The following is a 23,365-nucleotide window of genomic DNA, read 5'->3' on the forward strand; positions in this document are numbered from 1 at the left end:
CGTGGTTGCTCTGCAACCTCAAGGACTCAGGGCTCTGAGCAACCTGGTCCGGTGAATGTTGCCCTGCCCATGGCAGAGCATTTGGAACTCAATCATCCTTAAGGTCTCCTCCAAGCCAAACCATTCTGGGATTCTATGATTCCATCCTGCTTGGGAAGGAACCTGTTTTCTGGAGCATTGCAGAAGGGTTTCTAGAGAGCAGTGTGCACTCCTGCACAAATTACATTAGAGCTAAACATCCAGTGAAGAATCTCTGAGACATATTAGTTCTTTAGACTTCAAAACAAGCTTAAATTGGAACCATATTGCTGGAATACTTCTTAGCTAACATTTATATTACTTCAGTTACCAAATCCAGACTAAGTCCCAGGACTCGGCAGGGGAGAACATAATATATTAGGAAGTAAGATGGGGGTGTGCACTTCTGGCCTCCTATTTTATATAAATGTACAAAAAGTTTCCTCACACTAGCAAGGAAATGACTACAAGGCCCTAAAATGCCGATTTCCAGCGGCAAACGAGGGAAGTCCGCTGCCCCTCCTCCCCTCTCTCCCCTGACCATTCTGTGTGTGCCATGCCTTGGGGATAGTTTGGATTACTTGGAGTAAGACTATTGCATAGGAGCTCAGGTATCAGAGCAGATAATTATACACATATAGCGAGATACAGCAAAGGTCTCAGTGAATTGTCAGAGGATGAGATACATCTCGGGAGACCAAACAAGCCTCCCCTATACTGATCTTTGTAAATGAATCTCTTTGGGAACTATCAAGATGGTGCTTTACCACGATTTTCACTGCTGAGGAAAAAGGAACTCTTCCAAGCTGTTTGTTTTCCAGGTTGTATCAAAAGCTGGCGAGAGAAGATTTTTTCCCTTTCTATGCTTATGTTGGTTTGAATGCCCTGAACGGCGCTAATGTATGTGCTGAGCTCGGAATTCCTGCAGCAGGGAACTCCAGGGCAGGTTTGGCAGGAGAGGAGCTGTAACCCCCTCCTTTCCCCTCCCCATAGCTCCAAATCTACAAAGGCTGACTTTCCGGTGAACTCCCTGGTCTCCATCGCAATTCTTTTGGAGAAACAGTGCTAAAACTGGGAAGGGCAAACCCTGAGTGGCTGCTAGGCAGAGGTGTGTTGAACTAAGGTCATTCCTTGTGTAATTTGATTGATTTAGTAGAGTTATGCCAGAGAGAAATTTGGCTTTGTGCTTTTGGGTGATATGTCATGTTTCTTTATGTAACTTATCGAACAGGTGCTTAACAACAGCATCTTCTGCTGGTTTATCCAGAAATCTTCACTTTTCTCTCATTTTCCCTTCTTTAATGCCCTTCCAAGCTGTGCTGAATTAAAAACTGAGCCAAGACTTCAGGCTGTGCCTCACTGGGACATGTAGAGATGCAGCACATTTCACCAGGCCCTGTATCCATTTCTTTCTTGCCACAGTGCCTAGTAATTGCTCTTTTTCTCCATTCAGTGAGATAAATGAAGGATAAAGAGCTGTGAGTCTCAGAGATTTTTCTGGATTTGGTGAGTTCAACCTTAAGATAAAGGAGCTGAACTTTAGGAATGTTACAGCTGCTTCTGAGACTGGCAGAGAGCAAATGATCTTTGCTATTTCAACATGGTGCTGCACAATGCTGTGCTGAGCATTGTGTGTCCCAGGGTTGTAAGAAATACTGTGTTTTCTATCCCTTTTCCAGTTTCTCTTGAGAAGGCATGAAGAAGGAGAGATGAGCAATCCTTGTGCTCAGCCTTTTCTGTGTATAAGCACTAGGCCAGGTGCCCTCTGAGCTCTGTGTTGTTTCTGGTGTGGAGCACAACTGGTGCTGATGGCAGAGGGCCTCACTCATGAGATGTGTGGCATCCAAACCCTGCATAATCTCATCTGTGTGGCTGTACCCTTCACAAGCCCTTCTTGCTGCCTTGTAAAATACACCTGTTTGTTTGTCAGGTGTGACTTATGGAAAGGATTATGTGACACGGTTGTTTGTAACAGCAGGAAGCAGAACATGGTGAATTAAGTCCCTTCTATCCTCATCTTTCTGTGATTTCCCTCTAATGATGGATGTCAGAGAAGAATATGAGTTATTCTGGTAGTTCTTACTGATCAGTGTGCTCATATTTCTTAGAATTGCAGTGGAAATCTCTGGTGTTGTGTTGAAACAGAATCTCAGACCCTCACAGTGCCTTTGTCTTCCAGAAAACATTCTGCATCTTTATAATGAAATATTTGGGTTATGATAGCACAGAGAAACCCCAGAAATGAGGTGCAAGGAGCCATATACTAAGATATGAAATAAAGAGGTTGATCTCATGCAGGCAGCCAGCAGCAGGGCACACAGACCTGGCTCTCCTGCTTCCCAGTCCATGCTTTCATCGTGAAATCACTCAGTTCTTTCAGCTGGATCTCCAGGCTCTGTTCTTAGCACTGTAGTTTCTCTGTCCCTTATGGAAACCCCAGGGCTGGGCTTCACAGACTCTCTGCAACTCTATCCCTTTGGACTGTAATTGATTTGGAGTCAGGTGGTGGTGTAACATAACCCGTATGGAATCTGCTGGTGAAGTTTATGGCCATTCAGCTAAAAAAAAAAAGAGAGAGAGAGAGAGAAGAGAAAAAAAAGAGAGGAATATAGAGGGGGAATAGGAAGTGAATTGAGTTTGAATTCTGGGATGTGAAGCTGTGCTGTTTCCCAGCCCAAAGAGAAAAGCTCATAGAGGCTTTGGGTGTGGAGAAATCTGTGAAAAGTTCATGCACCATAGTCCTGCTCAGCCTGTTTATATACTGAAGAACCTACAGAGAAATCCCTGTCTCCAGCCGTGGTCAGCCTTTGGACCAGTGTGGAAAAACAGAGAATTGCAGAGGGAATGTATAGAATACTTAAAGAAATTTTAAAACTAATAGAGAAATTTTCAATTATAGGTTCTACACTGCCTGGCAGTGTGACTGTAGTACATTTCTTGATGTCTGTGTCCCATTACCTACGTTTCCAGGGCTTTTGTGTAGTGAAGGATATTCCAGAGTGACTTCTAGGTGTCTTAAGGCACTGCAGGCAGCCTCATGTTATCTGCAGATTTGAACAACAGATTCTAGATTGAGAGTCTTGAACTGAACTCGCACAATCTCCATTGACAGCACTGGATTTTCTGATTTGGCTAATTCATCTGGGATGAGAGATGAGAAGCCAAAAAAATTGTTCTTTCTGTGACAAAATAACTCTTATCACAATGTTTTGTAGAGGTTTCAAGACATTATTCCAGGTGCAAAAAGTTCTAGAAAAGATTTGTTACCCCGCAGGGGAGCTTCCCCTCTGAGCTACGCTGAAAATACCAATAGTCTTACGTGATAAGCATTATGTGACAACATTATGTGGTGAGTATGTGATAAAACAAAGCTGTAAGTTTGTCCAGGTATCCCTGCATTGCTGAAATCACAATAAATAGAGTGAAAAAGGCAGCTGTGAGAGCTCAGATCATGACTATACATAAAGTATCGTAAGACAAATACTCATAGCTTTGCTGCAGCCGTGGTGATTTACTGATACATAGGAAGCAAAGGCTGTGTTGAGCACTAATATTTGTCAACAGGCCCATTTGTACAGCCACAAAAAAATCCAGGCAGGGCTTTGAACACACAGGCAAGGTATTATTCTTGCTGCTGTCATTGCTGTAATCTAGGATCTTGCTTTCCAGGAGGAAGGGAGGAAGCCAGTTCTCACCCCAGGCTGTAGCAGAGTTCCTTTCCCTGGGCTGTTGGATCAGTCCTCATCTTGTACAAAATGCTCCCTTACAGGGTGGCCATGCAGTGACATCCTGCTGCTGCCACAAGTCACGTTGTCACTCTTGTACGCAGGTGAGGTGTGAAGGATAGAAAAGAGAAGTGGAGGAGAGAGAGGGTTTGCCTTTAAGCACTTTAAGCCCTGAGTAATGAGTGGTATCAAAGCTTGCATCAGCCTCCCAGACATCTCAGGAGACCTTAAGACCTCCTTGATTACTCTCCTGTGGCACATTTTTCTTCCTTTGCCCCTCAGAGGCTCCTCCAGCAGATCCTCACAAGAGGAGGTTTCCTGAGGACGGGGTAAGATAGTGGCAGATAAGGGGGAATCAAATAAGGCTTCAAACTGATGGAGGGCCAGCTTAGGTGGGATATTGGGAAGAAATTATGCCCTGTCAGGGTGGTGAGACCCTGGTCCAGGGTGTCCAGAGAAGCTGTGGCTGCTCCTGGATCCGTGGAAGTGCCCAAGGCCAGGTTGGATGGGGCTTGGGCAACCTGGGGTAATGGAAGGTGTCCCTGCCCATGGCAGGAGGTTGGAATGAGATGAGCTTTAATCTCTGTCCCAACCCAAACCATCCTATGAATCTGTGGTTCTGTGATGTTTCAGTTCCTCTACATAAGCCTGTGCAACCTGTGCTGTGAATCCAGTGCCCTCCATATGCTTAGTGTCCTGCTGATCCTTTTCCAGCGGCTCTCCTGGTCCCTCTTGTCAGCCCCACTCTGTGCAGTCACTGTCACACATGCTGCACACACCAGGATGCTGCAGGTCCCTCTGTCCCTGTGGTGTATGTCCCAAAGTACTCCTGGTCTCAGGCTCTCTTCTGTGCTCTTACCCTGTTCTACCTCAGTGGAACACGAGATGTAACAAGGCTGAACCCAGTCAATCCGTAATGAAAAATAACCTCCTAAAGAAAGGTACAAATCAGTAAATGGAAACTGTAATAGGGGCTTCTGAATTACTCTATGACTTTCCTAACAGAGATTATAATTTCCCGTTGCGTTTTGTTGGACGCTTCCCACATCTGTAGCATGCTGCTCCTTTGCCATTAAGCTCTACCAGATTCTTCCATAGGGGTGATATTTTTTTTAAAGAGAAAATACTGAAGCCCCATGTGAAAACAGGAAACTCCATGAATTTTTTATAGTGAAATTTTTCCACTAGGGAAACATCCGTATTTTACAGTTTGCAAAATGTGTGGGACCATAAACTGTAAAACCGCATGGAGAACCACAACTCCTTTGTACTTTAAAAATAGACATAAAAGTAATTTCTCCAGAAAGAAGGAGCATATTTTTAAAGGTGAATATTTGTAGGGCTTATAAAAGCTATTGGTCTGTTCTTGGAAATGGAATGATTGTGTTTAAAAAAGGAAGAGACACAGATTGTGGTGAGTTTACTGCGACTGAATCATCCCCGCAGTATGTGCTGAACTGGACCAGCCATAGCACAGCTGCACGAGGACGTGCAAGGTTCCCACCCAGCATGGGAGCCTCTGGCTCCCCACTTCCCCCAGAGATGAGAGGCAGGAGTGATGGTGCAGAGATGAGCAGGGAAATGGTGAAGAAGGTCAGGGAGAAACTCTAGGTGTTTTATTTCTCTCACAGTGTGCCAGCCAGGGGGGTTGAGCTGGAATGAGGGAAAAGCAAGATGTTCTGGCCACAGGACTGCCATATTTCCCCCCACTCTGCAACATGTGGTGATCAGGGAAGGGGTGATACTTGATTCTCCCAGCTTCTTGGGGTGGTGCAGGAATGATCACACTGAAGGCTTTGAGCCAAGGCTCAGTCTCACCCTGTGGCTGTGTCATTTGCTGTAAATGAGGCTGACCCTTCTCTTTGCCTGTTTGGGTCAGCTGGGCTGCAGCCAGGCCTGGGCAGGACCTGACAGGGCTGGTCTTTGGAGCTGCCCAGATGGGATGTGGTGCACATGTAGCAGGATGGTGGATTTTAGCAGATGCTCTGTGCCATGGGATAGCACAGGGATGTCATCATGGGATATCAAGAGAAATTTCAGACACCCTGTGCTCACACACATGGAGAGATGGGGATTCCCAGCATCTAGTGTTGCCTCTGGTTCTGTTGGTGAGAAGAAACACCAAGGGCAGGATGTGTTCCTTGGCAGACTCATACATCTGGTCTGAATATTGAATTGGTCCATGGGTGTAGTTCTAGGCAAAGCAATTTTGGAGCTGGCAAACTCCTGGCCCCGACTCCTGCTCGGTGCATGCCAGACCTTGGGAGAGCCATATCTTCCACTACTACTTTGATGGAGAAGTTGGGGTGCTTGGAGGAGATGGCCTTTCCCAGAAGGAACAGCAGCTGCCCTCTGTCCTCTCCTTCTCCCCAGCAGCAGGGGAAGCAAACCTTACTCTTCACAGCTCTCAACCTTTCCCTTCCTCCCCGACTTTCAGCTCTCCCACTGTGTCCAGGCAAGAAGGGCCAGTTCCTGGCATCACCTCCTCTGTGGGTGACCACATTCCCTCTCATCTGTGTGGCTGAGGATAATTTATCTGACCCATAATTTGATAATGTCCTGTTTATCAAAGTTTATCCTGCCATTTCAGATGGACAGGAATGTACTTTTCCATGCACTGCTCAGTCCTAGTGCTATTGGATAGTGTAATATTCTGGTCTGCTGTTTGTTTACAGCTGCCTTTCATCTTCAATTATCCACTATATTTTAGCAGTGGATAACTGACTGATTCCTGTATTCAGGCCAAATCCCACTTGTTTGGTTCATGTGAGTAATCTAAGGAAGTCTGACACTTTGTTCCCTGATCTGTCTGGGAATGCTTGCACGACAAGGGGTCTGCAGGCATGGGACCCGTGAGCAGGAGTGCAGTCCTGAGGCTCAGACCCATCTTCCCTTCATTCTGTGGGCACTTGGCAACTGCACCAGTCCCTGAGTGTGGCTTTAGCTCTTGAAACTCCTCCTGTTCCTGGCCAGCTGGATACCATAAATTTTTACAGGCTGTTGGTACAGAGTGGGATATACCAGCTGCCTTTCTGTTTCTGGGGGGGGTGAGACAAGGCCTTGGGCCATTCCCGTTGGACAGCACTCCTGAAAAGGGCAACTAGATGGGTTGGAAACACGCAAAGTTACAAACTTTCCCAGTTGTGTGCAGCTGTCATTGTTAGCACAAACAGGCTGGTGCTGCCAGAGCTGCCGGGCTTACCCACTGCTGAGGCTCCTTTTACACAAAATCACTGCCCTGCTCTGCTGGAAAATGGAATTTTCTTTGGATGCCTTCCTTTAGCTGAGCTGCAGAGTACTGATAGTGCTTTATCTCAGGATGGGGCTGCAACCACTCCATTTTTTCTGCCTTACCTGCTTAAATAGATCTGTGATGTGAGCACTGCAGAAGTCTGAACATGGACCAGGGCCATGTGTATTTAGAGCTATGTGTATTTAGAACAATTAATTTATTTTTGTTGCGTGCCACCACCACTTCCACAGCAGGATCACCACCTGAGAGAGGAGGGCTGGTCTGTCATTACAGCATTTCCTGTGGACCTGGGAGATGTGGGCTCAGTTTTCTGCTGTGACAGATTGTCTCTGTGAGCCTCAGTAACTTAGATTCTCTCTGATTAAGTGTCATGTGTAAAATAGTGGGTATAGTCTGACCCTTCATCACTATTGCATATGAAAGAAAGAGAATTAATGTTGAGAGTCAGCCATTAAAATGCTGGGAGCCCAAGGGAAAGAAGTCTCTACCCTGAGGAGATGAACTAATTGGGAAGGACTAAAGTAAATGGATGAGGTAGTTGAGGTTTGAGGTGAAAGGGGTAAAGTTATGGACAAGGTGAGGCAGGGAGATATGGTTGCTGGAAACATTTGGCAGATGTGGAAAGAACATGTGGATGTTGGAACTGGAGTCACAAGGAGGGGAATGAACGGGAGAGCAGGAGGTTTGAAAAACTCTAGAAGAAACCTTATTTCTGAGAAGGAACTACATCATACAAGAGCATTGTTTTGAGCACCTGGGGTAAGAAATTAAGACAGGAGGATGTTGGGGGATCAGTGCCTGCCCTCTCTGTGCACTCTGTGGTGGCTGCAGGAAGATTCCCTGCCCTGTTCACCAGGATCACTTGGGTTTGATAACTGAGACCACACTGCCAATGTCCCAAGCTAAAATGTTTATCCCCAGGGTCTATCTTTGTCTTGTTTATTTGTTGGCTTCCTTGCATTTTTCTTGAACAAAGTCCTCATTGTCTGCTTTTACAAAACTAAATAATTTGGAGTGTAAACTGGCAGTATCTGGGTAGAGCAGTGAGTTTAAGGTTTTGGTTGTTTGGTTTTGAATTTTCATGTAGAGAGCAAAAGCAGTCATGGCAATTAAGATCTCTTGTGCCTGAACTGAGCAGTTTGGCTGAGCTCTGACCATTTCTATGTGCTGTAAAGACAAGATATTATCTGAACAGCTGCTCCACGGGTCACTTGTGTGAGCCTTATAGCTTCCAGCTTCCCTAGTCTTTCCCAACATTGGGAGGGTCAAATGTAACACCAGTTTTTCAAAAGACTTTAGCCAGGATTCAGTGAACTCCAGAAGTGCAATGCAGGCGTTTGTATGGACAAATTGGTAAAATGTAATGGACACATGCATAAATACAACTCATTTGGGAGGAGTCAACATGGCAAGGAATAGTCAACATGGCACTGTGAGGGGAAGTCCTACCTTAAAAATGTCTTGGTGTTCTTTGGAAGGATCAATGAACAAGTGAATAGACTGATCTGGTAGATATAATCCACTTGAGAATTCCGGAAGACTGTACACAAAATTCTCCACAAAATGCTTTTAATGAAACTCAGCATCCATGAGATAGAAGTTCCTTGCATGGATAAGTAACCAAATAACTCAGTTCTTGCAGTGAGGGAAGTTCATCAGTGGAGCCCTGAGCTGGAGCCTGTGCTGTTCAATGCACTCCTAAGTGGTCAGGGGAGGAGAGGAAACAGTGAGAACATCTGGTGATGAGGCAGGGGAATAAAGTTGTTGATGGATAGTGAAAGAATGTGAAAAAGCTTGTCAGGAATGAGGGATTGATAAACAAAATAGAGGGTGAAATTCAGCAGACCTACCTGTAAATGGATGCACACTGGGAGACAGGATCTGGGTTTCACTGTAAAGTAAGGAGCTTTAAGCTGACCACTGCCACTTTAAACTGGCCACTACTACTCAGGATAAAAGATGCAATGATCAACAGGATTCTTTATATTTCCGTGGAAATGTCAATTCAATGCTTAACAGCAGTCAAAAAGCCCCAAATCATATATTAGGAATCATAAGGAAGAGAATGGAGATGAAAAGAGAAGCTCATTACACTGTTCTATAAATCAATTTATTGTCTACTCATTCAGTGTGGTGTGGAGTTCTGGACCCACATCTTAAAATCACAGAATCATGGAATAGCTGGAGCTGGAAGGGACCCACAATGATCATTGGGTCCAACTCCTGGCCCTGCACAGACACCCCAACAATCCCACCCTGTGCCTGAGAGCACTGTCAAACACTCCTGGAGCTCTGGCAGCCTTGGGGCCATGCCCATCCCCTGGGGAGCCTGGGCAGCACCCTCTGGGGGAAGAATTTTTCCCTGATCTCCACCTAAACCTCCCAACACAGCTCCAGCCAATCTCAAGAACCTTCAGAGAACAATAGGGCTGATAAATGTCTGGGGTAGTGGCTGGGATTTGTCAGCCTGGAAAAGCTGTCAAGATTGACTGATGCAGAGAGCATCCATAGGGAACTGCTGTTCATACATCAGTACAAGAACTGGAGGGCAATGAGAGCTAATTCAGTTAATGGGAGTCCTGTTCAAATGACACAGAAGAGATGGGTGGTTCATCCCTGGAGCTCCTCATCAGGGGATGTGCACATGGATGCAAAAATAGTTTCAAGTGAATCTGTACAAGCAGTTTTAAGAGAGATCTCTGAACAGTTTCTAAACAGAAGAACCATGAAATTCAGCAGGCTGAGCACAGCTGGAGCTGAACAGTACTCAGACAAGTATCAGAAATGATTGTCCTGTCCTTGCTCTTTCCTGGATGTCTCCTTAGGATCATTACTGGGAAAAAGATATTGATGCTTGCTCTGCCCCAGTGTGGCAATTCTCCTGTTCTCACTTAAATGTGCTATACAGGGAAATATCCACTGGATTTTCAGATTCACACAGAGTTTTGTATTGGAGGAGAGCAAGATCTAACCTTTGGGGTGAGGAGGCAGCTTAAATTCAATTAGACCTTAAAAGATTGTGCTGGTTTGAATTTGAATTCTAATTAGAACTTAAGTTTTCCAACTTTCTAGGGCAGAAGATCACCTAATATTGATCACTCCATAAAGAAGTTCAAAGCATATGGTCCCTGAGAAACCACACAATACAGTCAATAATCTTGAAAAAAAAGTTTCTAGATGCACCTGTATTTACAGTTAGAGGTAACAGAAAGTTTTACCTTTGTTTCAGGACTAAACTTTAAGCTGAATGTATTCTGGCCACTTTTAAGAAGAGAGGCTGGAAACCTCTCCCTGTGGAGATTGGAAATGCTATCCACATTCCCTCCAATTCCTCCTAATTCAGGAAGCTGGCACAAGAATGAGCTAAGAAGATTTGGAGAGTCTTTGTTAGCCAAAACAGTATTGGTTTTCTGACCTGAAAAAAGTGATGATACATTTAATGCTGGTTCTTTTCGCAGAGGATGTAATATCACTTTGTATCCCCATTTGCACTGTTGGCATTCCACAATTTATCCAGGAAGTTGCTAATTTTGTTGGGGCAAAGCAAACCTGCTCTTAAAGGGCATAAATCCTCCTCCTTAGCTGGAAAGTTTAGAACAGCATATCTTGAAGATAAATAAATGAAATTTTCTACCCAGGTTTGTTGTCATGTGGTGATTCCATCTAAAAGGCAGATTCAAATAATTTGAGAATACCTGCTGAAATGGTGACGAGCCTTTGGAGAATTGAGGAATGCTCAGTGTTTTCACACCCCTGTTAAAAAGGCCAATAAAAGGCTTCAAGAGGACTTACTTACCTGAAAAGGAATTGTTCTTTTCCAAGCTTTCCTTGAATTTTGACTATGCTTAGGGGACTTTTTTTTTTTTACTTATCACCCTTCCATTGTTCTTTTTCAATTGTTCAGTAATTATGATTTCTTTTAAGCAATAGCAAAGAAGAGCAGAGGGAAAATCACTAATGGTAGATCTATTTCATGTTCTTTTTTTTTTTTTTTTTTCCCAAGGAAGGCATTTTTTTAAGAATTCCTGTCCAACAGATTAACAGGTTTTCACCTTAAGGATTCAGGTAGTAACTACATCACTTATTTTTGGTTGAATTCTGAAACATCAGGAACAGGAGCAAGTTTAATAAACTATATATATATATAGATAGTATAAGATATTATAAGATATAAAGTAGACATTATTACTTTAATTAATAATTGGATTATGCAGTTTAGATCCTGTTCCTGTGGCTGATTGGAAAATAGGAGATCAAACTTTTCCAGTACTGAGAGTATTGATTTTGGCTTCCATATATCTCTAGGGTTGATGTTACCTGTCAGTCTTTGAAGGAGAATTGCTTTTGTTTCACCAGGAGGACTTAGGTCATCTGGGGAGAAAAATTCTGGGAGAAAATTCCAATTGTCAATTTTAATACATTCATGACACATTCATATCATTGTCAAAGCATCCAAGCTGCAACAGACTTGAGAAGAACATTTTACATCCATTGTAAAAAACACTTGTGATGTGCAGGGGGATTTATCTAGTATTGATAATCACTGGGAAAAGAAGAAAACAGCTCCTGGCTTGGATGGAAACTCTTAGAAATGTGCTAGATACAATCTCTCCTTTGCTTGCTCCCAGAGCTCACCACTGTAGTTTCTACTATAACTTAGACCCAAAGGAGAGAGAATTTACAATCAGGAGACTTTTTAAAAATTCCTGCTATGTTTTCACCCACAAAAATTAAGAAGATTTACCATCCCCTCCTGGGTTTTGAATATCTCAACAACTTTCCATGGCTTTTCAACACTCCTCCCTAATACCTCATTACAGAGCTGGTGGCAAGATACTGTCTTTCATCTGCTCATTCATTCACTTTACTGAAAGTACCTGGAGTTATCCACAAGGATATCTCACTAGGATTCAAGTATGGATTTTTCTCTTTGACCTTTTCACAGCCTTTAAGCATTCAGCAAGTATTTTGTGGTCATGGTAGCTCTTCTGAAGACACAAATCCAGCCATAAAGATGTTTCCTTAGGCACTGCTATCCTAAAGACCTCAACTGCCTATGGATACATGAGAAGCAAAAGTAGAATCCATGTGGACAACACATCTTGAACTATAATTACCATATGGTAAATAGTCATTCTTTATTGTATTGTCAACAGGGCAAGGAACATGCTCTGATGTGGAAGCTTGGGGTACTGCTGACAGAGTTAATGGATGAATCCTGGGGGAATACTCTTTTTCCCACTTGACACTCAAGTCACTTTTCTTAATTGTAAAAACATCTGTAAGAAGAACCAAATGAGTTGTAGGCCTTGACAGCTGATCTTCCCATGACTCATCCCACAAGGACAAACTTGTCTTATGCTTGTCCTTTATCTTCATCTGAAGCACTTGCCAAGAGGAGTGCCTGCATTTTGATTAAATTATAATATTCAGTTTCAGATTTTCCATCTGAAGCCTTTGCTCCAGACAGAAGGATGAGAAGGGAAGGTTGATATTGTGGCAGTAATAAGGTTTTAAGAGTTATTTTGGGTAGAGCCAGAGTACTTAGGAATGCACTTTGGGCTTTTCTGCCTTTGTGTCTAAGTTGAAGTGGAAAAAAGCTGTCATTCAGTTTCAAGTTTGTATGAATTGACACAATTTTTACTAGGATGTTAATAGTGACAATGGGGTCACATAAAGATGTTAGCACAAGTTGTCTACACCTTAGCTACTTGTCTAACTCCCAAAATACTACCTGAAGAGAATTAAGGTGTATCAGTCTTACAGACATAGTGGCCAAAACCGACTCAGGCTATATGCTTCCCAAATTATCTATTTCATTGTTTTTCCTGAAAAGCTCAGGGATAGATATCTCCAATGTAGGTATCTTTAATAATCTTTCTTCATTATGGAATTTGGCATATTTTGTTCCTCAGAGCCTTTTCACTTTCACTGCAGGCAGGTAGCTCTGAATCTTTCCCAGCAAGGGCATCCTAATTTCAATTAGATTATCTTGTCAAAATAAGACTGACAGTAAATTATCTCAGAGTACAAATACCTTCACATATATAAAATACTTACAGTGCTTTTTTAATTTATTGGAGAAATGACATTGGAGAAATTTACTGGAGAAACCTGCTATCCAGAAGCTACATGTATTTGAACTGAAAATGAGACCTTTTCTCATGAAAGGGGTATTTAATAATTAAAGAACCCAAGGATTGTAGCAAAAGGCTCAGTAGATTCTTCATCTTTTGATGTCGTTGTATCAAGACCGGCCGCCCGCGTGAAAAGTTCGTGTCAGCTACGAGCGACACTCGGCCAAACACAAATTATTGGGTTCAGCACAGGGGTAACCCAGTGAAAGTTAATGACCTGTGATATATAGGAAATCACACTGGATGATCTAATGGTTTCTTCTGGCCTCACACTCTATGAATCCATGAATATGTATCCTCTGAGGTTGCCTGCTGGTTGTATTCCTAAGCAGGGGAACAGGCAGAGGCTGCTGTGAAAAAAAGATTTGCATTTATTTACTGCCATCCATTGTTCTTTAGCTACATATTCAGATGTACAGACTCACACCCAGAGTTTTAAGAAAAAAATTCTCAGAGAGAGGATCTGGAGCATTTGGGAAAGCCTGGTTGCTGGTAGCCTCCCCAGTGAGAATTTGGTGCTGTGAGCAGTGATTCACACAGTTCCCAAAAGGCGCTGCCTTCCAGCATGTTACCACATCTTGGCAGCGACTGAAGGGCACCCTGCGAGCATGAAAGGCAGGAGTGGTGACTCAGAGAGACACAGTGAGGGGTAAGAAACTCTTTCTGGTGGAATATGAAAACACAAAAATATATATCCTTGTGTTCAGGGCTATTCAAGGGTGGTACAGCCTCTGTAATTTGGCTCATGTGTCTGTCTAGAAATGGCTGTTCTGGCTGCCTGTTTAGAAAAAAAAAAGTCTTTTCCCCACATTTATTTTCTGGAAAGACAGTGGGAATCCAGAGACCTCTTAGAATCCATGAGCCATCCTTGTGCCATGCTGTGGCTGCCCATGTGTACTTACAACAGCAGCTTCCTGTGGCTGGTTTTGTTTTGTTTTCCAGTTGGGTGGGAATATTATCTTGAAACAGACAAGAAAACAAAAACAACTGACTTAAAATCTCTTTCAAAATAATAATCAAGGAAGCCAGGATGTTCTCAGGAGAGAAGGAATAGTGACTGAGGAAGAGGTGAGCAATCTGAGGGAAAGAAGTGGCAAGATTCTGGGAATGCTGGGGGGAGAAGATCTGGGGAATGCTGTGGGGGAAGTCGTGTCTGTTTACAGGCTCTGTTTATCCACACCTGTGGGTTAGAAATGCTGTCATCTGAGGAGTGGCCCCATATTACAAGAAGGTCAAGCACCAAGCAGACCTAATTAAAAGCTCATTACAAGAGACAATCTCCATTAGCATGCCAAGTTTCATGCAAATCCATTAGCACCAGGGCTCTCTTCGGAAGCTTTAAATTCCAGTCCTGTGCCCCAGGGACTGGAAACTGTGGCCGGTTAATTTGCCATTCTCAGTCTGTGAACATTAGGCACAGTCCTCTTACTTTCTGGATTATTTCACATTCCAGCAAATTAGTTTTATCCGTTCTGAGAACATTTTAACAAAGAAAGTTCTTTTGGCATCACATGGATAAAATAACAAGGGATAAAAGAATGAGCAGTTCCCCCAATCAGGAACAAATAACTTTAAATCTCTCCTGAAAATGCAGCCTTTCCTGTTATTCCCACCCCCCCTTCCTTTCATTTATCTTTCGGCAGTCGGATTTTTTAATTACGTCTCTGCAGCCAGATTCCCCTCCCTCTCTCTTTATGATGGTGTTCTCAAGAGCCATGTTTTTTCTTTATGCCATTGTAGCAGAACTTGACTAAAGATCTTCAAACTTGTTAAGTATAAAAGTTGGTAAATGATACTATTGTTTGAGTTAAGGTGGGGGGAGAAGGGGGAAGGCAGTTTATCTGTGGTGGCTGTGGGGAGGGGGAAGGTTAAAAAAAAAAGGGAAAGAAAAAAGGCTCAAATGAACTGAAATGGATCAAAGTAAACAGAGACATCTAAAAGCTTTTGTAAGTTAAAAGTGGCTATCTGTTGCAAGTCCTGCCTCATTAACTACTGATAGAAGCACTGTCTTGGCCTTCCCAGATATCCAACGCTGACCGCCTCTAAGGAGATGAACTCTGGGTTATTCCCTCTCGCCGCTCCCTGCACCGCTGCTTAACCTCAGCCTCTCCACAAATGTTTATCCTCTCCCTAGCACGGGAGATCCCGTCCCTAAACCTCAGCCAGGGAAGAAACAAGTTCAGAGAGGAGGAAGGAAGTGGGAGAAAGAGGAAAACATCCCCAAAGTCAGCGTCTTGCCTGGGTTTCGACACGCGTTTTTGGGAGGGTGAATAGTGAGAGGCAGGGCTCAGTCTCCACGTTCTGGGTTCCAGTATCCCCAGTGCTGAGCCCATTCCGAGGGGGAAGCAAGCTGGAAGGCAGAGGCTTGCCCAGGGAAGCAGGGAGAGTGAGGAGGGCTGGGAGGGGGGAACACGATGGCTCTTTGACTAGGACCAGATAGGTCTCTGTGTAGAGTAATATTACAGCTCGCTCTCTCATAAACAAGCTGCATGCCGGCTTCTAAAGAGCCCATCTGGCATAGCTTTGAGAATGGCAATAATTACAAGCTGATGATGGACATGGAAGAAAAGCCCTGCTGAGCTAACTCATAAGGAAGTACAGGCCAGGACTGTAGGGAAATTACAGGCTAAAACCCTTTCTAGTTTAGGCCTTTTGGTGTTCTTAATCACAGACTTTAAATGTTGTAATAAACACTGTTGCATTTTATTGACCAACTCCCATGACAGGCAAATCTTTTTTATTTTATTTTATTTTTACTATTTGTTAGTTCAGAAAGCAGTTTGAGAACAATCGTTTCTTGAAGACTGGGTCTGTAGATTTACTTCATGAAAAGTGATCCAAACAGCACGAGTCCCTTTTGTTACTTTGCAATTAAAAAAGAAGGAGGGGAAAAAAAGGGAAAATAAATATTTTAGAGGTCCACTTACCCCTGTGCAGGACTAGGTCACTGATAATGCCCGCTTTGTTTTGAGATTATCATTGAGGAATAAAAGCTCTAGAATCAGTTATTAAGTTTTTAGGTGAAACTCCTGCTGCTCTCACTGTAGGATTTCCCAGGAAATAAAGCAGTTTTAGGTATGAGAGGTATGGCCTGATCTTGTGCCCAGTGAAGCTCATGACATCCTTGCTGATTCCAGCGGTCTAAACCACTGTTGGTGGAAGCTCAGAGGCCTCATCTGTGTCTGGGTTTAAATCCACTCTTACTGATGTGACCCAGAATCTAAATATAAGGGGAAATTCCAGGTTACTGGGGCTCTGTTCCAGAGTCCCTTACAGCTACCAAACACGAATTTCACAGTGAAAACCATGAAATGCATTTTCACAGTGGAACATGGGAAACATGAAACACAGCAATATTGATGCCCAGTTTAGGGTACCTGCCAAGGCTGTGATTGCCAGGGGAAGGTCTCTCTGGCACCAGGTATCCCAAGTCTGGAGTGAAAAAACACTAAATTTTAAGAACTTTGCCACCTCTGTGTCTCTAAATGCCTGTATTTTGGGTGTATGAATTTATTTATCATGTGGTTTTAGAGACGTGCATGTGGCAGTGCCATCTCTATGGACTAGGGATGGATGTGGACTCTCTCTGTGGGTTTAGGAGTGGAGTGCAAGGAAATTGTGTCAGTTAACACCACCTGAAGTTCTGCTTCAGAGAGCCTACCTGTTTTCCCAGACTAATTTCACTCTCCTTTTCCTTCTGTGGAGTCTAGAAGATCAAGAGTTAAACAGCTCTGTGAGTTTTATTTGACTCCAGTGCAATAAATCTCCCAGGGTGACTGATAGACTGATAACTCTCAAAATCCATTCAGCATTTTGTGTGTCAAGGCAGCAGTGAATATGGAGTGCTGTCAGTTGTTTTAAATAACACTGTTTTGACAGTATGTTGTTTATTACAATTCAACACGTGTGATTTGTTTTCTTGGAGGAAATCTGCCTTTATTTTACACCGGGTTTTATTTTAGTTTAGGAACATCGGCCACATATTAGAAATGCTGCATAATGCGGTGGGCTGGGTTAACTGATCCAGTTAAATCTTGGAAAAGTATCTGTGTTTTTACAGGACACATTCTCCTGTGAGATTCTAAATAGCAGAACATTCTGTTCCTTTAGATAAATGTTTGCCTGCAGGTATAGCTTTGTGTTTGTAAACTGTTCCATGTTGCTCCTATTTCTGCTGAAGTTCTTTCACAGACTTTTCAAAGTTTCTGCTTTACTTGTGGCTGTTTGTATCCCAGCATTTCATAACACAGATGCTTATTTAGGTTTCCCGGTTACCATTTGACTATTTGTTCAGGCATCAGATTTTTTTCCCCCTTTTTGTTGCAAAGTTGAAGGAATGTGAGGTCAGGGAATGGAAATTTACCTATCCGAATGCAGCTCTATTTTCTTTCATAAACTTCCTCTGGCTTCTTAATCTGAAACTTGCTTGTCAATGTGAAATGATTTCTTTATATTTAACTGTCTCTTTCCAATACAGACTGGAATTGTTCCTAACAAAAGGAGCATGAATTGGTGGAAACTATATATTAAATGCAGGACTATTTGTCTAGTTTTCATTAGGTTGCTGAGTGAGAAGCCCAAACTCCTCTCTTTTCCCAAGGTACTCGGATATCCACCAAGTGCCTTCATCCCATAGCCTTGTTTCCTCTCCCAGTAAACCAGCTTTCCAAAAGAATGCTACACTCTCTGCTCTTTATACTGTCAGCAGTGACAGCAACCAGCCACGCTGACATTTCTTATTGTTTACAAAGGATGAGCGCCAACAAGGCATCTCTGATCATTTGATAAACTCTCCTAACCCTCTCCCCCCGCCCAGCCCTCTGCTCCACTGACCAAACTAACCTTTTCACGGTACACTGCCTGTAATTACCAGTGAAAGACGCTAACCAGAAAGGATCAGAACTCCAGCTAAACACAAACAAACCAGCAAAACAGCTCTGAAGATAAACTGCTCACAACTTACGTGGCTCAGCAAACAGGGCAAGCCAGGAGAAACGGAGTAGCTGCAGGCGGGGGGTGGGGAAGGAAGAAATCTAACCCTAAATTCCTTATGTGCATGTATTTTTCATATGAATTTTAAAATTGCTTGAAAAAGCATGCTTGAGTAGCATTAAAATAACCTTATTGTTTATTATCATAATCCTGTATATTTAATATCCTTTTCCCCCTTCAATTTCCCCCACTCCTGCAGAAACTCCCGCCAACACAGTGGTCAAACTGAGTTCACAGTTCCTCATAATGAGCCAGGAGTAATGCCTATACCAAAAAGAGTTTCTTTTCAGTAATGACATGAATTTGGCTCTTAACCCCCCTCCTCAATTCCTAGTGTGACAAGCAGATTCTTTCCATGCTGTTTTCTTGGAGGTGAGAAGCATCAGCACATGAAGTCTCTGCTCCTCCTTCTCCAAGAGAGAGTTGGTGAGGAAGGTGGTATTGATGGTCTTTGTTTGCCAGGAATGCTGAGGTGGTGGATGATTATTTAAAATAGCTTAAATTCCATTTTTTAAAAGATTGCATCTTCTGTTACAGATCCTACCTGAATTAGCTGGATGATGGGCTTGCTCCGCAAGCAGAAATTTTCCACCAAGTTTTTCAGTGCAAAAATCAGACCCAGCTTTCAGGAGGGTGTGATTTTCTTCCCATAAGCTAAGCTGCATTGGTTCACTCTTTTCTTTTCCGTGGTAGGAGGATTGATACATGAAGAACAGCAAGAACAAGTTTAGATCTCCACCAGAAATCCAAATCTGTAAACTGAAGTTTTATTTTAGGCAAAATGACAGCGGAAGATCTTCTGGCTCTGCAAAATTCCTTCCTATTCTCATAGAAGCCTTTTCTGGGAGCCCAGTTGTGCCATGTTATCCTAGCATGGAATTAGTCTTTTCATCAATAAAATAATTTTCACTTACTTGTGTTACTTCTGCAGATGCCATTGATTAAAACCTCCTAAGGGTAACCACAAGAGTAGCAGGGCCACTCCTATGACCTTTGGAGAGGCTTTGTCATCAGCTCCACACTGAAACCTAAGGGACCTCTCTTCACCTTTCTTCCTTTCAGGGAATTGCTGTTGTGTTGTGATGGATAAAATGGTTTTCACCTTAGCCCTAAACCCCTAATCCTTGGCTGGGAGCTTTAGCTGCAAGTTCAGCACAATCAATAACCTGTTGCTGAATGGAAAGTGGCTGTGATCTGTCCTTGTCTGACTTTGCAGAGCTCCCATCCTCAGGCAGGATCTCCTGCATGCTGCTCATGTCAACATAATTGGTCAAGGTAGTACGTGGTGGATTTCCTTTCATTTCTCTTATTGTCAATTTTTGTGGTTCTCTCTTGAGGTTTTATCTCTTTCAAGGAGATTTTGCAACATTGCCAAACTAGTAAGATATGAAAAGCTCACTGTGGAAGCAGATTTGAGAGCCTTGATTTAAGGAGCATGAAAACCTCCTTTAGAAGTATGTTTCATTTACCCTTATTGGCTTTCCTGCCTTCTCTGTCAGTCTGACTTTTAAAAAATCTGCAGAAAAGTGGTGAGTCGTGCACTTACGACACAAAAACTGAAAAATCTCCATAGGTCTGAGATGTCATTATTTTTATCAGAAGAACTGGGCATATCCCTGTGGAAGTGATGTGCAGGAATGCCTTTTGTTTCCTCCCAGCTCTTCTTGTCACTGTGGGTATATTCCAGGGAATCAGTTTGCTCCTGTTGTCTGGCAAGAACAAAGCCAAATGTTGCATAGCAAATACACTTTAATGTATTGACAAATAGGAATAGAATTTAAAATTAGCTTAAATATACTGAGAAAACTCCCACAAATATAAGGAAAATTTGAAATTTTTAGGCCAAACTGTTTATGAGAGAGAAAATACAAATGCTGTTCAAAATGGCACTGCTATTTACCTTTTTAAACATCCATAGATAGGAAATGCCTTATGCCAGTATTCATTTTGCACAAAATTGTCACTGGCCAGCGAATGTAGATGTAAATTTTTAAAGGAACTTTTTTTTTAAAAAAACCCCAGTTTAATGTATTTGGTGAGGGGAGACTGCAAATAAATCTTATCAGAAAAAGGCTTAAGTGCTGAAATCTGCTTTGTCCCCATAAATGTAGAGAGAATTCATAGATCATAGGGATAGAAGGGACAGTCAGGGGCTGTGTTTTTTAAGATGTTGGCCAATATTGTGTATTTCTGAAATTAGAGACAGGGGAACCTATAGTTTGAGCCAGGGCCGGCAGTCCAGGACTCTAATCCACTGTTGGCATTGGACAGAGATGGAACACGGAGCACGTGCTCATCTGTGAGTTACACAGCCACTGCAAACCACTTGGGTTTCTTTTTCCTGCTGCTGCTGTAATTAGAGTTCCTGTATTTCCCACTACTGTCCTTTTATCTTTCTTCTCTTTCATGTTCCAAGGCTCACTATCACCTTCATGCTAATGAGACACTCCCTGGCCACTTAAATGCTTGTTGTTACCTTCCTACAGGTAAGTGAGCACTTTGGGCTTGCAAGTCCTGCCTGTTCTGGATCAACGTGATGTTTAATTCCTGTGCTTTGTGTTAGTGACTTGCTGTGAGTGTGTTCCCAAAGCTCAGGGCTGCAGTTGAAGTGGATAGAGGAAAGGCACTAAAATAAAACCATTTTAAAACCCCCACTTCCTTCTGCTCTCATATGCTTGTATTGTATCAATCCCAAGAAGTCCTGTGAATTAAGATGAGGATTTTCACCTCATCCAGCAATCCCTTGCCCTTTTATGTTCACTTCAATGAAGTCATGTCTTGCTGTTTAATTTTCGTGTTACAATTAAGATTTTTACTTCCTCATGTGATTCACTGCAGGGGAAGTGGATTCAGAAAAATTTCAAGGGCCAAAAGACACAAGTCAGAAGAGAAAGTAGGCGGAAAAGGAGGTCTTTTTCCAAGTTACTTATTTCCAAGTCTGATTAAAAAGAGCTGTTATAGCAAGTCTTGTTTCCATCAGCATTCAGTGGTTGGGAACAAGAAGGTATTTGAACCAAAATCTCCCTAAGTCAGGAGAAGATGCCTGAGGAGGATGTGTGTGAGACAAATAAAGGTCAAGCACTTAAAAGCCAATGGGCTAATTGTTGTTTGAGCCCACAGATTTCTGTCTGGATTTTGGATCCAGTGTTCAAAAATGTGATTTCTAAATTGATGTCATAAATGCACAGAACTATTTTACAGTGAGAACTAAGAGTGTAATGATCATATTTAGGGTCATTTGTCAGGGAACTGCACATACATTCTCTATCTAAAATGAAATGTCTTTGCTAGACAAAGCCACTCGTCCCTGGGCTCTGGATGAAGCAGCTTTTCTGCTTTGTAGATTTTTGCTCTATTGCATTTGCAGGTGCCTCATATTTAGTCACAGACAGAAAATAATCAGAACTTATCTGAATAAATTTTCCTGAGTCTTCTGCCTGAATGTTCTCACTGTCAGTTCCCAGCCAAACTGCCTTTCCAGTTCTTTTCTCTGCATTTCTGCATAGTTCATTGCCCTCATTCCACCACTGGAGCCCGACAGTTTTGTTTGATGTCTCTCTTGTCTGTGCACATCTGTTTGGGCCAGTGGCTTTCTCTGTGGTGCAGAGAGTCTCAGGATGCAGGAAAAAGAGGTTGCCACAGTTTGCCTCTATAGAATTCCATGGGATGTCACCAGGAAAAGCACAGTTGTCATTAAGTTCAGAATTGCTAGTATATGGCCTGCACTTCCATGTGAAAACTTCAATGGACTGGAAATAAAAAAAACCATTGCTGCAAGTTGTGTTGTGGAGGAGGAGGAGGAACACATCCATGCTGCACAGCTCCTGACTCATGGATGTGTCCTGGAAGAACTCCTCTGGGACACACACACACACATTCTCTTCCTAAATAGTACTCTCCTGAACTGGCTGATCTGTATTTTTTCATTTAGAAATTACCAAGATGGGAGATTTGTTGCTGTACTAATGGAGCATCTATCCCAGTGGATGTTGTAGGGCACTGAATTTTGGCTATTATAGCCTTGGTGGTCCAGGTGAGACAGAAACACACAGCTAAGCATTTCCATCAGGGAATATCTGCATTAAAACCATGAAAACCAAAATTCCTTTTCAAGCAACCAGCATTTCTTTCTGGGGAAACACTCTAGGAAAGCATAGCAAGAAATAGGGGGAAAAAAGTCTTTTGAAACAGTGCTCTGGGGAATTTTGCTCCCAGCTTGCTGATCTTGTTAGTATAGAAAAGTGAGATGAGGTCAGCTGTATTTATATGTGTTTGTATCTATTGTGGAACAGGATTTTCCTCAGTTAAGAGCTACATTTTACAGATGACAAAAAGTTCTGCCATGGAGCTGGGTGGAAATGGTCCATCCAGTGCTGGCCTGATGTTTTCTCTACACCATTGAGGTGACTGAATGCTGGAACAGGCCCAGAGATGCAGTGGAGCCTTCTCCATGGGAGACATTCCAATCCCACCTGGACACAATCCTGAGTGACACGCACGAGGGGACGCTGCTTGAGCAGAGAGGTTGGACTCAGTGACCTTCAGTGGTCCTTTCCCACCTTATCCATTCTGGATTCTGTGATTCATCCCACTAGGCCCAGTTCCCTCCCACAGTGTGCTCAGGCCTGTGAATACTGCATTTCTCCACCTCTGTCCTTGGGAAACAGCAGGGGTAGCTCCTTCTCTGAGGCATCAAAATGAACCGGTTACGCCTGTACTTGTGATGTTTGGAACTGCTGTGATTTTAAAGGCTGCTTAATGCTGAGTTTACTGGAGTTGTATAAATCTTTGCTTTAAATCCACTGTAAATATGTTACAGAATCTGCCAAACATGCATTAAAATATTTTGCTCCAGATATGCCTATGTCTAACCTTTTGGTTCCTAAGAGCTTTAATCAGTAATGTTCAAGTAGGAAGTTATTCATCTTTATTGCCAGGCACTTCTCACTGGCGGTCGTGGCAACAATCTTTTCATTGCTTCTGTGTTTAGTTGTTCTTTGACATGATAGAAGTCAGCTGCAGTTCAATGAGCTCACTATTTGTGCAACTTAATTGCTTGCTTCCTTTAATATGTACTCAGTTTTTCCTTTTATGAGCAGGGTTGTTGGAAAAATTAAGCTTAAGGATATGGCTATCCACTGTTAATTAACCTCCTTCCCAAACACATTAGTAAAATAGGTCAAATGGCTGTTGAGTGTTAAGTGTACCATTACTAAGGTATTTCTCAGCTGGAAAATGAA

The 23,365-nt window shown here is 42.8% G+C and overlaps 1 long non-coding RNA gene across 6 annotated transcripts in view; it reads left to right on the forward strand.

Moving 5' to 3' along the window:
* The window catches only part of LOC135302551 (uncharacterized), a 139,529-nt gene that overhangs the window by 54,741 nt on the left and 61,423 nt on the right, over window positions 1–23,365 (forward strand). For 2 of the 6 annotated variants that reach the window (XR_010364135.1, XR_010364142.1), the window contains one exon: window positions 10,226–10,622. The exons of 3 other annotated variants lie outside the window; for them this stretch is intronic. This is a non-coding gene — a long non-coding RNA (uncharacterized LOC135302551). Of the gene's footprint in view, window positions 1–10,225; window positions 10,623–18,818; window positions 20,010–23,365 lie in introns of those variants that run through there. One more of the 6 variants, XR_010364148.1, reaches the window with a different exon arrangement.

Source organism: Passer domesticus, chromosome 6 (assembly GCF_036417665.1).
Source record: "Passer domesticus isolate bPasDom1 chromosome 6, bPasDom1.hap1, whole genome shotgun sequence".
Classification (NCBI taxonomy): Eukaryota; Metazoa; Chordata; class Aves; order Passeriformes; family Passeridae; genus Passer; species Passer domesticus.